Raw genomic sequence first — 11571 nt, forward strand, 5'->3', positions numbered from 1 at the left:
CCCAGGTCCCAAATAAATCACATAGAAACATATTCTTATTTATAAATGCCCCACCTTAGCTTGGCTTACTCTAGCCAGCTTTCTCTGTTTCTGTATAACTTTCTTCTTATTCTGTGGCTGGCTCCTTGAGTCCTCCCCCTTTTGTTTCTTGATCCCTTGAGCCTGTCCTGGAAACTAACTCTTGTAGACCAGGCTGGCCTCAAACTCACAGAGATCTGCCTGCCTCTGCCTCCCGAGTGCTGGGATTAAAGGCATGAGCCACACTCACCTGCCGAGGCTGGTCTTGAACTCAGAGATCCACCTGCCCATCAACACCCAGTTTAGGACTTTTCAATGAAGAAGAACCATTGTTTGGGGGTCTGGGAGGGTGTTGGAATGGATGACACAAATCCTGGCAGTGGTGCTCTCCTTAGGGGAATGTATTGTTAAAGAGAAGCGTGCAGTTGTGTGGTTTTACTTTTACTCCTTACTCTTTTGGGGGCCACCACGCATTTCCTAAGTAAATCACTCACACAGAGGCTTATTCTTATGTAAAAATGCTTGGCCTTAGCTTTGCCTATTTATAGCCAACTTTTCTTAGATTCTCCGGTCTACCTTTTACCTCTGGGCTTTTTGTTTTTCTTATGTCTGTATCTCATACTTCCACTCTTACTTTGTGGCTGGCTGGGTGGCTGGCTCCGGGTGTACTCTTTTTTCTTTTCTTGCTCCTTCCTCTTCTCCTCCTAGACTTCTCTTATTCATTCTCTCTGCCTGCTAGCTCCGCCTATCCTTTCTCCTGCCTTGCTATTGGCCATTCAGCTCTTTATTAAACCATCAGGTGTTTTGGACAGGAAAAGAATCAGAGTTAAACAAATGCAGCATAAACAAAGCAATACGTCTTTACATCATTAAACAAATGTTCCACGGCATCAACAAAAGTAACAGACCTTAAAGTAAAATTCTACAACAGAAGAGGCTCTTAGATTTGTGGGCAATATCTGGAGCTGCACTGGACGATGTCCTTTTCCCTTCTGTATAGGGATGGTCAGATCAAACAGCTGATTACCAGAGCAGAACACCAGGTGACACTTTAAAAGTTCCTCAGCTGCCATCTTGAGGCAGCAAGAGTATAACTTTCAGGCCAGCCTGGGCTACATAGTGAATCCCCCCCAGGCCACCCTGGGCTACAAGGTAGTTAGTTAGATTTCCTCAGGAGCCATGCTTCCTTATTTGTCCAGTATATATTTAAATATGTAAAAGATTCTGAACTTTTTTAAAGAAATCAGTTCTAATACAAAATTTCAGTTCCGTACAAGGAGTAAGTCCAGAGAGCTGATCATGTGAGAACTATAGTTGATAATAATGTATTTATTGGTACTGTACATACATACACACACACACAAGCCATGTGAGAACTATAGTTGATAATAATGTATTTATTGGTACTGTACACACAACATACACACACAAGCCATGTGAGAACTATAGTTGATAATAATGTATTTATTGGAACTGTACATTGTTATGGTAAAAGTAAAATGCTGCAGATCCTCAGGTGGCTGTAGAGGGCAGTGGGCCATGAGACCACACCGCAGGTCCCCAAAGTGGCAGCAGGCAGTGGGTCCTGAGAGCAGTCAGTTCTAGGCAGGGACGGCATGGTTCCCCAAGTGGCTGCAGTGGGCCACTAGTCCCAGGCGTGGTGAATGAGAAACCTCGACGGGGCAGCCAGTCCCACGAGGAGAGACTGATGGGCACGAAGGCAGCTGGTCTCAGGAATAGGCATGCCATGCAGACTGAGGTTGGATATTTATTTAGGGAGAAAGGGGAGAAGGGGAGGAGAGAAAGAGAGAGAGAGAGAGAGAGAGAGAGAGAGAGAGAGAGAGAGAGAGAGAGAGAGAGAGAGAAACAGGGGGGAAAGGGAGAAGGGAGAGACAGAAGCTGCCTGAGAGAGAGAGAGAGAGAGAGAGAGAGAGAGAGAGAGAGAGAGAGAGAGAGAGAGAGAGAGAGAGAGCCGGAAAAGGAAGGACTCAGGCTGGAAGCTGAGATCAGCTTGCCTAGGCAGACAGGGGAGGGAGTGGGCGTGGCTTGTCTTTTAAAGGAACAGGACAGATCATTATATTCCCATCTCTTTTTTATAATAAAAAAGCAGGAGGGGCTGGAGAGATGGCTCAGAGGTTACGAGCACTGCCTGCTCTTCCAGAGGTCCTGAGTTCAATTCCCAGCAACCACATGGTGGCTCACAGCCATCTAGAATGAGATCTGGTGCCCTCTTCTGGCATGCAAGCATACATGGAAGGAATGTTGTATACATAATAAATAAATAAATCTAAAAAAAAAAAAAAGCAGGAGGTTAGGCACCACAGGTTAAAGTAATTGGGGCAGCTGATTCTCAAGACTGCTTCCTGCTTATTTGTGGACATTGCCTTGGAGGAGGAACCTGGAAGGCTGGGTGCTGGTCACATCCTGGCGTAGCTGGTCTGTTTGCAGCCTGTCATGGCCTCTTCAGTTATGAATCGTTTTGAATATTTGTGTTTTCCGATGGTCACAGGTTGAGAACTGTTGCCTTGGGGGCTATGTGATTTGCAGGTATTATCTCCACAGTCTTTTCACTCTTGATTGTAACTTTTGATGCAGAGAAATCCAAATTTTTCTCATTGCTAATACTTTTGTGTCATATCTAAGAAATTATTGCCAAACCCAATGTCATCTGACCCTATCCATGCCGATTTTAATTTTGGTTGCCCCTTCCTTGCCTAGCTGGAGATCCTTCCCAGGGCAACAGGCATAGGAAGCTAGTTCTCCTAGTGAACTGTACCCCAGCCATGGATTTTAAACATGGAGTCTCACAGTGTAGCCGTGGTTAGCCCGGAACTCTCCACAGAGACCAGGCTGGCCTTGAACTCACAGAGCTCTGCCTCTCTCTGCTTCCTCGGTGCTGATGAAAGGGCGTGCCACAAGGCCCAGCTTGTTTGTTTGACTGTTAACTCCAGATCTCACCAGGTTTTCTACTGACGCCCCCTCCTTTTTCTGTCCCAGAATCTAATCCGTGTTGTTACTGTTTCTTTATTCTCCTCTTTTCAGTGACTGGTTCTCATGACATTTGCAGTTTTTTTGTTTTCGGAGACAGGGTTTCTCTGTGTAGCTTTGAACCCTGTCCTGGAATTTGTAGAGAAGGCTGGCTTCTAACCCAGAGATTCACCTGCTTCTGCCTCCCAAGTGCTGGGACTGAAGGTGTGCGTCACCACCGCCCAGCTTACCTTGATGGTTCTTAAGGACTAGTCAAGTACTTTTTAGAATTTCCCTTAATTTTAGTTTGCCTGGTGTTTTCTTGTGCGTTGACTAATTTTGAGGGTCTGAGGATCTTGGATCAAGCTGGTGTTCACCCTTTTTCCACCATAAGGTTATCTCTCCCCACTTCCCATACACTACTCATCTGGGTCACAAAGCCCAGTCAAGGGGGAGGGGCTTGTTTCAACTTCCATGTATTATTTTTCTGTAAAACAAATAAACAAAAAATTCTACCTTTTCCTTATTTTATAAATTACCTTTAAACTCATCTGTAGGCATCTTAGAAATCAGCTCTGTTTATAAACTTTCCTATCAGTGGACGAGAGCTATTCAGTGCCCCTTTATCTGAAGAGCAATGCTGCTGTCAGCGACCTGGAATCATGCGCGTGTTCTTCAGGGCAGACTCCTAAGAGAATGTGGAGTTACAGACTTTGTGCCATATTCAAATGCACCAGACAACGTCAGGCTCTTTTCCCAAAATTCCTATCAAACTGTATTATCACAATCTGCACTGAGCTGACAAAGCTCACGTGATGGCTCACAACCCTCCAGTTCTGGTGTGATGCTATATCTCTGGCCCCCAGGGGCACTTGCACTTACATGGACATACCCACAGGCTAAAACATACATATACACACAATTAAAAATAAATCTTAAAAAATAAGCTTTTGCTGGCTGGCGGTAGCTCATGACTTTAATCCCAGCACTTGTGAGGCAGAGGCAGGCAGATCTCTGGGAGTTCAAGGCCAGCCAAGTCTAGGACAGTCAAGGTTACACAGAGAAACCCTGTCTTGAAAAACAAAATAAAAACCTTCTTGCCAGTTGGTGGTGGCTCATGCCTTTACTCCCAGCACTTGGGAGGTCTAAGCAGTTCTTAGTCAGTCTGGTCTATGTAATGAGTTCCAGGTCAGCTAGACCTACATAATGAGACCCTGCCTTAAAAAAAAAAGTTCTGTTTTACATCTTCACCGATACTTACTCAATACTTAGTATTCTCAGTCTGGTTGACTTTTGTCAGCCTGGCAGGTATAAAGTAAAATATAATTATGGTTTTAGGTTTTCTCTAAATCCTAGTTTCACATTTACTTATCATTTGTATATCATCTGAAAAAAATCTTCTGGCTCTATAGCAATTCTTTATATGGCTTGGAATCTTTTTTTTTTTTTTAAGTTTTTTTTTTGAGACAGTGTTTCTCTGTAGCTTTAGAGCCTGTCCTGGAACTAGCTCTTGTAGGCCAGGTTGTCCTTGAACTCACAGAGACCTGCTTACCTCTGTCTCCCAAGTGCTGGGATTAAAGGCCTGCACCACCACTGTCCAGCAAGCTTGAAATCTTTGAAAAATATGACCACTATAGTTTTGCTTATTTGTGGCTTATCTCAGAGCATTCTAAGCACATGGAAACAAAAATTTTTATTTCAACACAGGTAAAATTGAATTTTCAATTAGACTTTGCATGGGTGGATGGGCATACATGTCGCGGTGCACATGTGGAGGTCAGAGAACAATATATGGGAGTTGGTTCTCTTGGTCTACAATGTAATGTGGGCCCTGGGGATAGAATTCCAGTCAGCCGGATTAGTGATAGCTATCCTTACCCAATGAGCTATCTTACCAGCCCAATATTGGCAACTTTCTTTTTTCTCTTCAAGACAGGGTTTCTCTGTGTAGCCTTGGAGCTTGTCCTGAAACAATCTGTAGATCAGGCTGGCCTCAAACTCACAGAAGCAGAGATCTGCCTGCTTCTACCTCCCAAGTGCTGAGACTAAAGGCTCACACCAATGCTTCCTGGCCAAATTTACAGAAATTTAATGGCTAGTATTTTAGACGCCTTCCCCAATAAATTCCCCTCTCCCTTCAATCTAAGATCACGGTGAAATTACTTTCCTAAATTTTATGAAAATATTATTCCACCTATTTATCTTAATCTGGACTTTTTGGTGTTATATGTACATAATGGGTTGAGGGGTACATGTGCCAAGAACATGCGTGTAAGCCCAATGCTGTGGAGACTGAGGAGAGATCCCAGCTTATGCTCTATTGTAAGTCCTAGTCAGTCTCAAAACCTCAGTGAAGTATATAGCTTTTAGATGTATGAATGATTGCTGTGGTGGTCTGAATAAGAATGGACTCCACAGGCTCATGTTTGAATACTGTGTCCCCAGTTTGTGGAACTATTTAGGAAGGATTAGGTGGTGTGGCCTTGTTGGAGGCATGTCACTGGCGGTGGGCTCTGAGGTTTCAAAAGCCCACACCAGGCCCAGTCTGTCTCTGCCTATGGGTCAGGTTGTAAGCTCCCAGGTACCACTTCAGCTTCATGCCTGCCTGCCCGCTGACATACGCCTTGCCTTGCTGATCACAGACCAACGCTCAGAAACTGTAAGCAAGCCCCCAATAAAATGTTTTTTTCTGTAAGTTGCCCTGATCATGTTTTTTCACAGCAATAGAATAGCAACTAAGACAATTACCTCATATTTTAAAAAAGAAACAGTGGCAGCATAATATTAGTGCTTACATATTTGCTCTGATTACTGTAAAACTTATTAGCCTGGTCATTAGGAAATGTATTAGTTAGCTTTTTTTATATATGACACACCTGTAAAAATACCTTGTTTCATTTCTACTGATGGGTTTTTTACTTTTTTATTACATTTACTTATTTATTCTGTGTATGGGTGTCTGCATACATGCACACATTTCATGGCACATGTGTACAGGTCAAAGGACAACTTATGTTTTCTCCTTCCACCATGTGGGTATAATCCTTTTGTACACTGTGAAGATTTGTCACTGAGATTGGTTTAATGAAAAGCTGATTGGCTGGTAGCCAGGCAGGAAGTATAGGCAGGATAACCAAACTAAGGATGCTGGGATGAAGAAGGGAGGAGTCAGAGGAGTCACCAGCCAGATGGAGAACAAGTCGGACACACAAAATGGGATAGAAGTAAAAGTCATGTGACAGGATGTAGATTAATAAAAACTGGGTTAATTTAAGTTGTAAGAGTTAGTAATAAGCCTGCCAAGCATTTATAATTCATATTAAATCTTCATGTTAGTTACTTGGGACTGACGGGTGGTCTCATGGGTCCCAGAGATCAAACTCAGGTTATCAGCTTGGTGGCAAGTACCTTTACCTGCTGAGCCACGTGGCCAGTTCATGGAAGTGCTTTAGATGAATGTCATTTTCCCCAACTCTTTTATTTTTATTTATTTATTTTTTTTAATATTTATTTATTTATTATGTATACAATATTCTGTCTGTGTGTATGATTGCAGGCCAGAAGAGGGCACCAGACATCATTACAGATGGTTATGAGCCACCATGTGGTTGCTGGGAATTGAACTCAGGACCTTTGGAAGAGCAGGCAATGCTCTTAACCTCTGAGCCATCTCTCCAGCCCCCTTATTTTTATTTTTTATGATTTATTTTATGTGCATTGGTGTGAAGGTGTCAGATCCCCTGGCACTGGATTTTCAGACAGTTGTGAGCTGCCATGTGGGTGCTGGGAATTGAACCCGGGAGCTCTGGAAGAGCAGTCAGTGCTCTTAACCACTGAGCCATTTCTCCAGTCCCCATTTTCCCCAACTCAAGAGCTTTTCTGACTTCCAAAGTTAACTTTCGTTCATTAACTATTATATTTAAATAACTCTGGGAAAATTAAAGCATTTCTGAAGTGCGGTTAGTGGCACTGCTGGTTTTGTGTCAACTTGACACAAGCTAGAGTCATCAGAGAGGAAGGAGCCTCAGTTGAGGAAAGTCTCCATGAGAGCCAGCTGTAAGGCATTTTCTCAATTAGTGATTTATGGAGGGAGGCCCAGCTCATTGTGGGTGGTGCCATCCCTGGGCTGGTGGTCCTGGGTTCTATGAGAAAACAGGCTGAGCAAGCCATGGGGAGTAAACCAGTAAGCAGCACCCTCCATAGCCTCTGCACACCCTGTTCAAGTTCTTGTCCTGACTTCCTTCAATATGAAGAGCAATATGGCAGTATAAGCCAAATAAATAAACCCTTTCCTCCCTAACTTGCTTTTGGTTAGTGTTTCATCACAGCAATAGAAACCTCAACTAAGACAACTGCCAATGCTTCCTTAAGTCTAGGATTCCTCCAAAGCACTCCTGGAGACTACAGGAGTACTGAGAAGTCCTTTTACCTTCTCCCTCTGATGGGCTGATTATCCTCAAAGTCTACTCCTACAGCACAAAGTGTGGTAAAATAGATGAGCGCAGCATTACATCAGCTAGCTTCCCATAAAAAATTACTTACTGCTATTTCTAGCAATTTTATCTTTTTCTTCTTTTCTTTCTTATTTATTTTTTTCTGAGATAGGGTTTCTGTATGTAGCTCTGGCTGTCCTGGAACTCATTATGTAGACCAACTTGGCCTTAAATTCAAGGGATCTGCCTGCCCCTGCTTCCCAAGAGCTGGGACTAATGGTGTGCAACTCCTCCACCCCCAGCTAGGTTTTCTTTTCTTATTGACCAGAGACCAAGTGATAAAGATTCTGTCATTTTTGGGAAAAGTTCACTAAATATTAAAACACAAATGTCACTGATAAAAATTTAGATCAGACATCTAAAATAAGTTTGGACTCAGAAGTGATATTTCATTTGTGTTTTAATAAATAAAGCTTGCCTGAAGATCAGAGGGCAAAGCAGACACACTAGTCAGCCATACAGGTCAGGCAGTGGTGGCACACACCTTTAATCCCAGCACTAGAGAGGCATATAAAGTGGGAGGAGACAGGTATCAGGCTCAATCTTCAGTTTGAGGATTTGTGGAGACAGGATCTTGCCCATTTCAGTCTGAGACAGAGGTAAGAGCCAATGGCTAGCTGCTTTGCTTTTCTGATCTTTAGCTTGAACCCCAATATCTGTCTCTGGGTATTTATTATTCATGCAATGATGGAGGAAGGTCATTGGTTAAATAATAAAGAAACTGCCTAGGCCCATTTGATAGGCAACCCTTAGGTGGGTGGAGTAAACAGAAGAGAATGCTGGGAGAAAGAAACCGAGTCAGGAGTCGCCATGATTCTCCCACTCCAGACAGACGCAGGTTAAGATCTTTCCTGGTAAGCCAGCTCGTGGTACTACACAGAATATTAGAAATGGGTTAGATCAATATGTAAGAGCTAGCCAATAAGAGGCTGGAACTAATGGGCCAGGCAGTGATTAAAAGAATACAGTTTCCGTGTAATTATTTCGGGGCATAAGCTAGCCATGTGGGCGGCTGGGTGCCGGGGACGCAGCCCTGCCGCTCCTATTACAACAGAGTGGCACCCAACGTGCTAATGAACTCCATGTAAAACCTGAGAGGGCTTAAAAAGGATACAGAGAGAATTTAAGACAGATTTTTGCTGTTTGTGGGTTGCGTGCGGCAAAGAAATTGTCCTGACTCAGCAACAGGAAAAAACTGGCTGTTTTAAAATGCCGGCTTTCTGGGCTGTGCCGCCATTGCAATCTCTGTCTGGCTCCTGCGGGAGATGGAGCATTTGGAGTAAAGTGCTACGGCTTGCTTGATGGCAATGTGGACTGCTGTGTGCCTGGAACTGTCTGTGGCTCAGGGGCACCAAATGGCTCTGAGGCAGGAGCGGCTCAACTCCGCCATGCTGAACTGTGCTGGTCTCAGGCAGGAACTACCGTAATTACCATAATAACAGCGCAGTTAAGGTTTAGACTGAGCCGGACACAGGTGGTACCATATTACCCCTATATGGTGCAACTTAAGTTTTTAAGAACTGCTTAACATTTTAAGAAATGCTCCTGAAAAAAAAAATTACAGATTCACAATAAAACAGATTCAGACATAAAAGACCTCTATGGGTCACAGTGTTGGATGAATGTACGTAGGCTTGAGAGAGAGAAAAAATATATATATAGAGAGAGAATAAAGTTAATGCCCTTAAAAAGGGGGATAAAGTCTTTAAAGAGACAGAGTACAGATAGTTATAGATTAAAAGAAATAAAGAAAAATAAGCCATGTAGAAATGGAAAATTCACAGAGAGTCTGGATTCTATTATTGTGTTTTCTTTAAAATTTTTGACTGTAAAGGAGCTAACTGCAGAGAGACATTTTATTATATGGGCTGCCAAGCTAAACCAGAATGGATATAAGGGTATTATGATTTCAGAATATGGGTCTAAGGATATGATGCTTTGGAGAGGGTCTTCTTTTGTTTTCACAGAGGATGAGACTCTGTGGATTGCGTCTATCCCGATATGGTATGATAGACCACGCCCTCCTGAAAGGTTGCTGTGAACACCTTCAGAAAATTACTTCACTCAACTGCCGACTGAGATGACCCTGACACACAGGTTACACCATGAAAGATCTGAATACAGCGCCCCCATTCAGCAGGAAGCAGTTTGGAGAAAAAAACTGCGCCCATGTTCCCAAATATGGTTTATAAATGTTCTTTTACATTTAAAGGGGGATATGATATAGATATAAATAATTTGCATTGGTATGGATTATAAGGTCAATTTTGTTATGTGTATATGTATTTCTGATCTTGATTAAGGTATTGTGATTGTGTAGTTCATTTAAAAATGTAATGTATAATTAGGAAATATAGGTTGCTAATGGATAATCATAAATAATAGTAAAGCTTGTAGTCGTGTTAGTTAGATTTTCTAGATGAGCATAGATATATTTCAGCTATGTAGGCATTCTTCATATCTTTCAAAGACTGCAGAATATGGCATTTAATGTTTTAATAACTTAGGGCTTTTTATGAAAATGAGACACATCTGCTCCTGGCAGCACCATCTACTTCAAGAGGATGATGGGCATCGAAGAGGCTCCTTATGGAGTTTGATAGCCATTTGGACAAGAAACTGCTCTTGCCTGGACTGTTGCATAAACTGGACACAGAGAACCTGCAGAAAGAGGACTGCTGAACTTGCCTAAAGGTGAGATGGTCTTTCGGGGTTCCTGACTCATGAAAGAGTCTGTGAGATATTCTGCAGGACACAACAGATAGTGACTAAACTGTCTTTGGAATTTTCCTGCTTCATGGAAATGTCTGCTGGATACTATGGGCCTGAAGGTTGAAGATGGATGCCCCAACAGTACAAAAGAACTTTGGGTGACTGTCCAGGCAGTGAGATGTCTCTGTCATTTCTAGAGTTTGGAATCTCTTGTTTGCTTAGGTAATATTATATATCCTTCTGGAGTCTTTGATGGAGTTGAAGAATGGTTAGTTATAGTTATAGTTTTCCTTAGTTATAAGATAAAATAGATAAGTATTGTAACTGTAATTCTTGCTTTATAACTGTTTTGTTATATGTAATTTTACTATGTTAAAGTGAAAGCCTTTTTTGTTTAAACAGAAAAAGGGGAAATGATGGAGGAAGGTCATTGGTTAAATAATAAAGAAACTGCCTAGGCCCATTTGATAGGCAACCCTTAGGTGGGTGGAGTAAACAGAAGAGAATGCTGGGAGAAAGAAACCGAGTCAGGAGTCGCCATGATTCTCCCACTCCAGACAGACGCAGGTTAAGATCTTTCCTGGTAAGCCAGCTCGTGGTACTACACAGAATATTAGAAATGGGTTAGATCAATATGTAAGAGCTAGCCAATAAGAGGCTGGAACTAATGGGCCAGGCAGTGATTAAAAGAATACAGTTTCCTTGTAATTATTTCGGGGCATAAGCTAGCCATGTGGGCGGCTGGGTGCCGGGGACGCAACCCCGCCGCTCTTATTACAACAATGCAACACAGAAGAAACTTAGAAAACAAATATATACCACTCACACTATGGGCTGGGGCTGAAGCTCAGTGGCGGAGTACTTGCCTAGTATTCATGAGACCCTGACTTTTAATTCCTAGCACCACACAAAATCCCATAATACATACATACATACATACAATGTTTTAATTTACCAAGAAAACTCTTAAGTACTTTTCAGAGATCAACACTTTGTTCCTTGCCTAAAAGCCCCTGGATCTTTCAGATAGCAACTTCAATACATTTGAGCAACATTTAAATGTCCACAACTATGACTTCTTCAGAATAACATACATGTGATTTGTGCAGCACAGCTGTCAAGAATTTCAAAGAGTCTCTGACAGCCATATTTTTACACGTGACACCAACCCTGACAAACAGGATCGTCTCCAAGGATATCAATTTGCTTCAATTAAGCAATAGGAGAAACATTATTATAAGGCAGCGTATTACTTACAGTCCTGGTGGTTTCGCAATCGACTGAAATAGTTATAAGTTCTAAATGAGTAATTAAAGGCAAAAGGTGCCTCTAAGTCGAAAAGGCCATCTTCTCCCACTAAAAAAGAGACTACAAACAGTCC

Source organism: Chionomys nivalis, chromosome 1 (genome assembly GCF_950005125.1).
Source record: "Chionomys nivalis chromosome 1, mChiNiv1.1, whole genome shotgun sequence".
NCBI lineage: Eukaryota > Metazoa > Chordata > Mammalia > Rodentia > Cricetidae > Chionomys > Chionomys nivalis.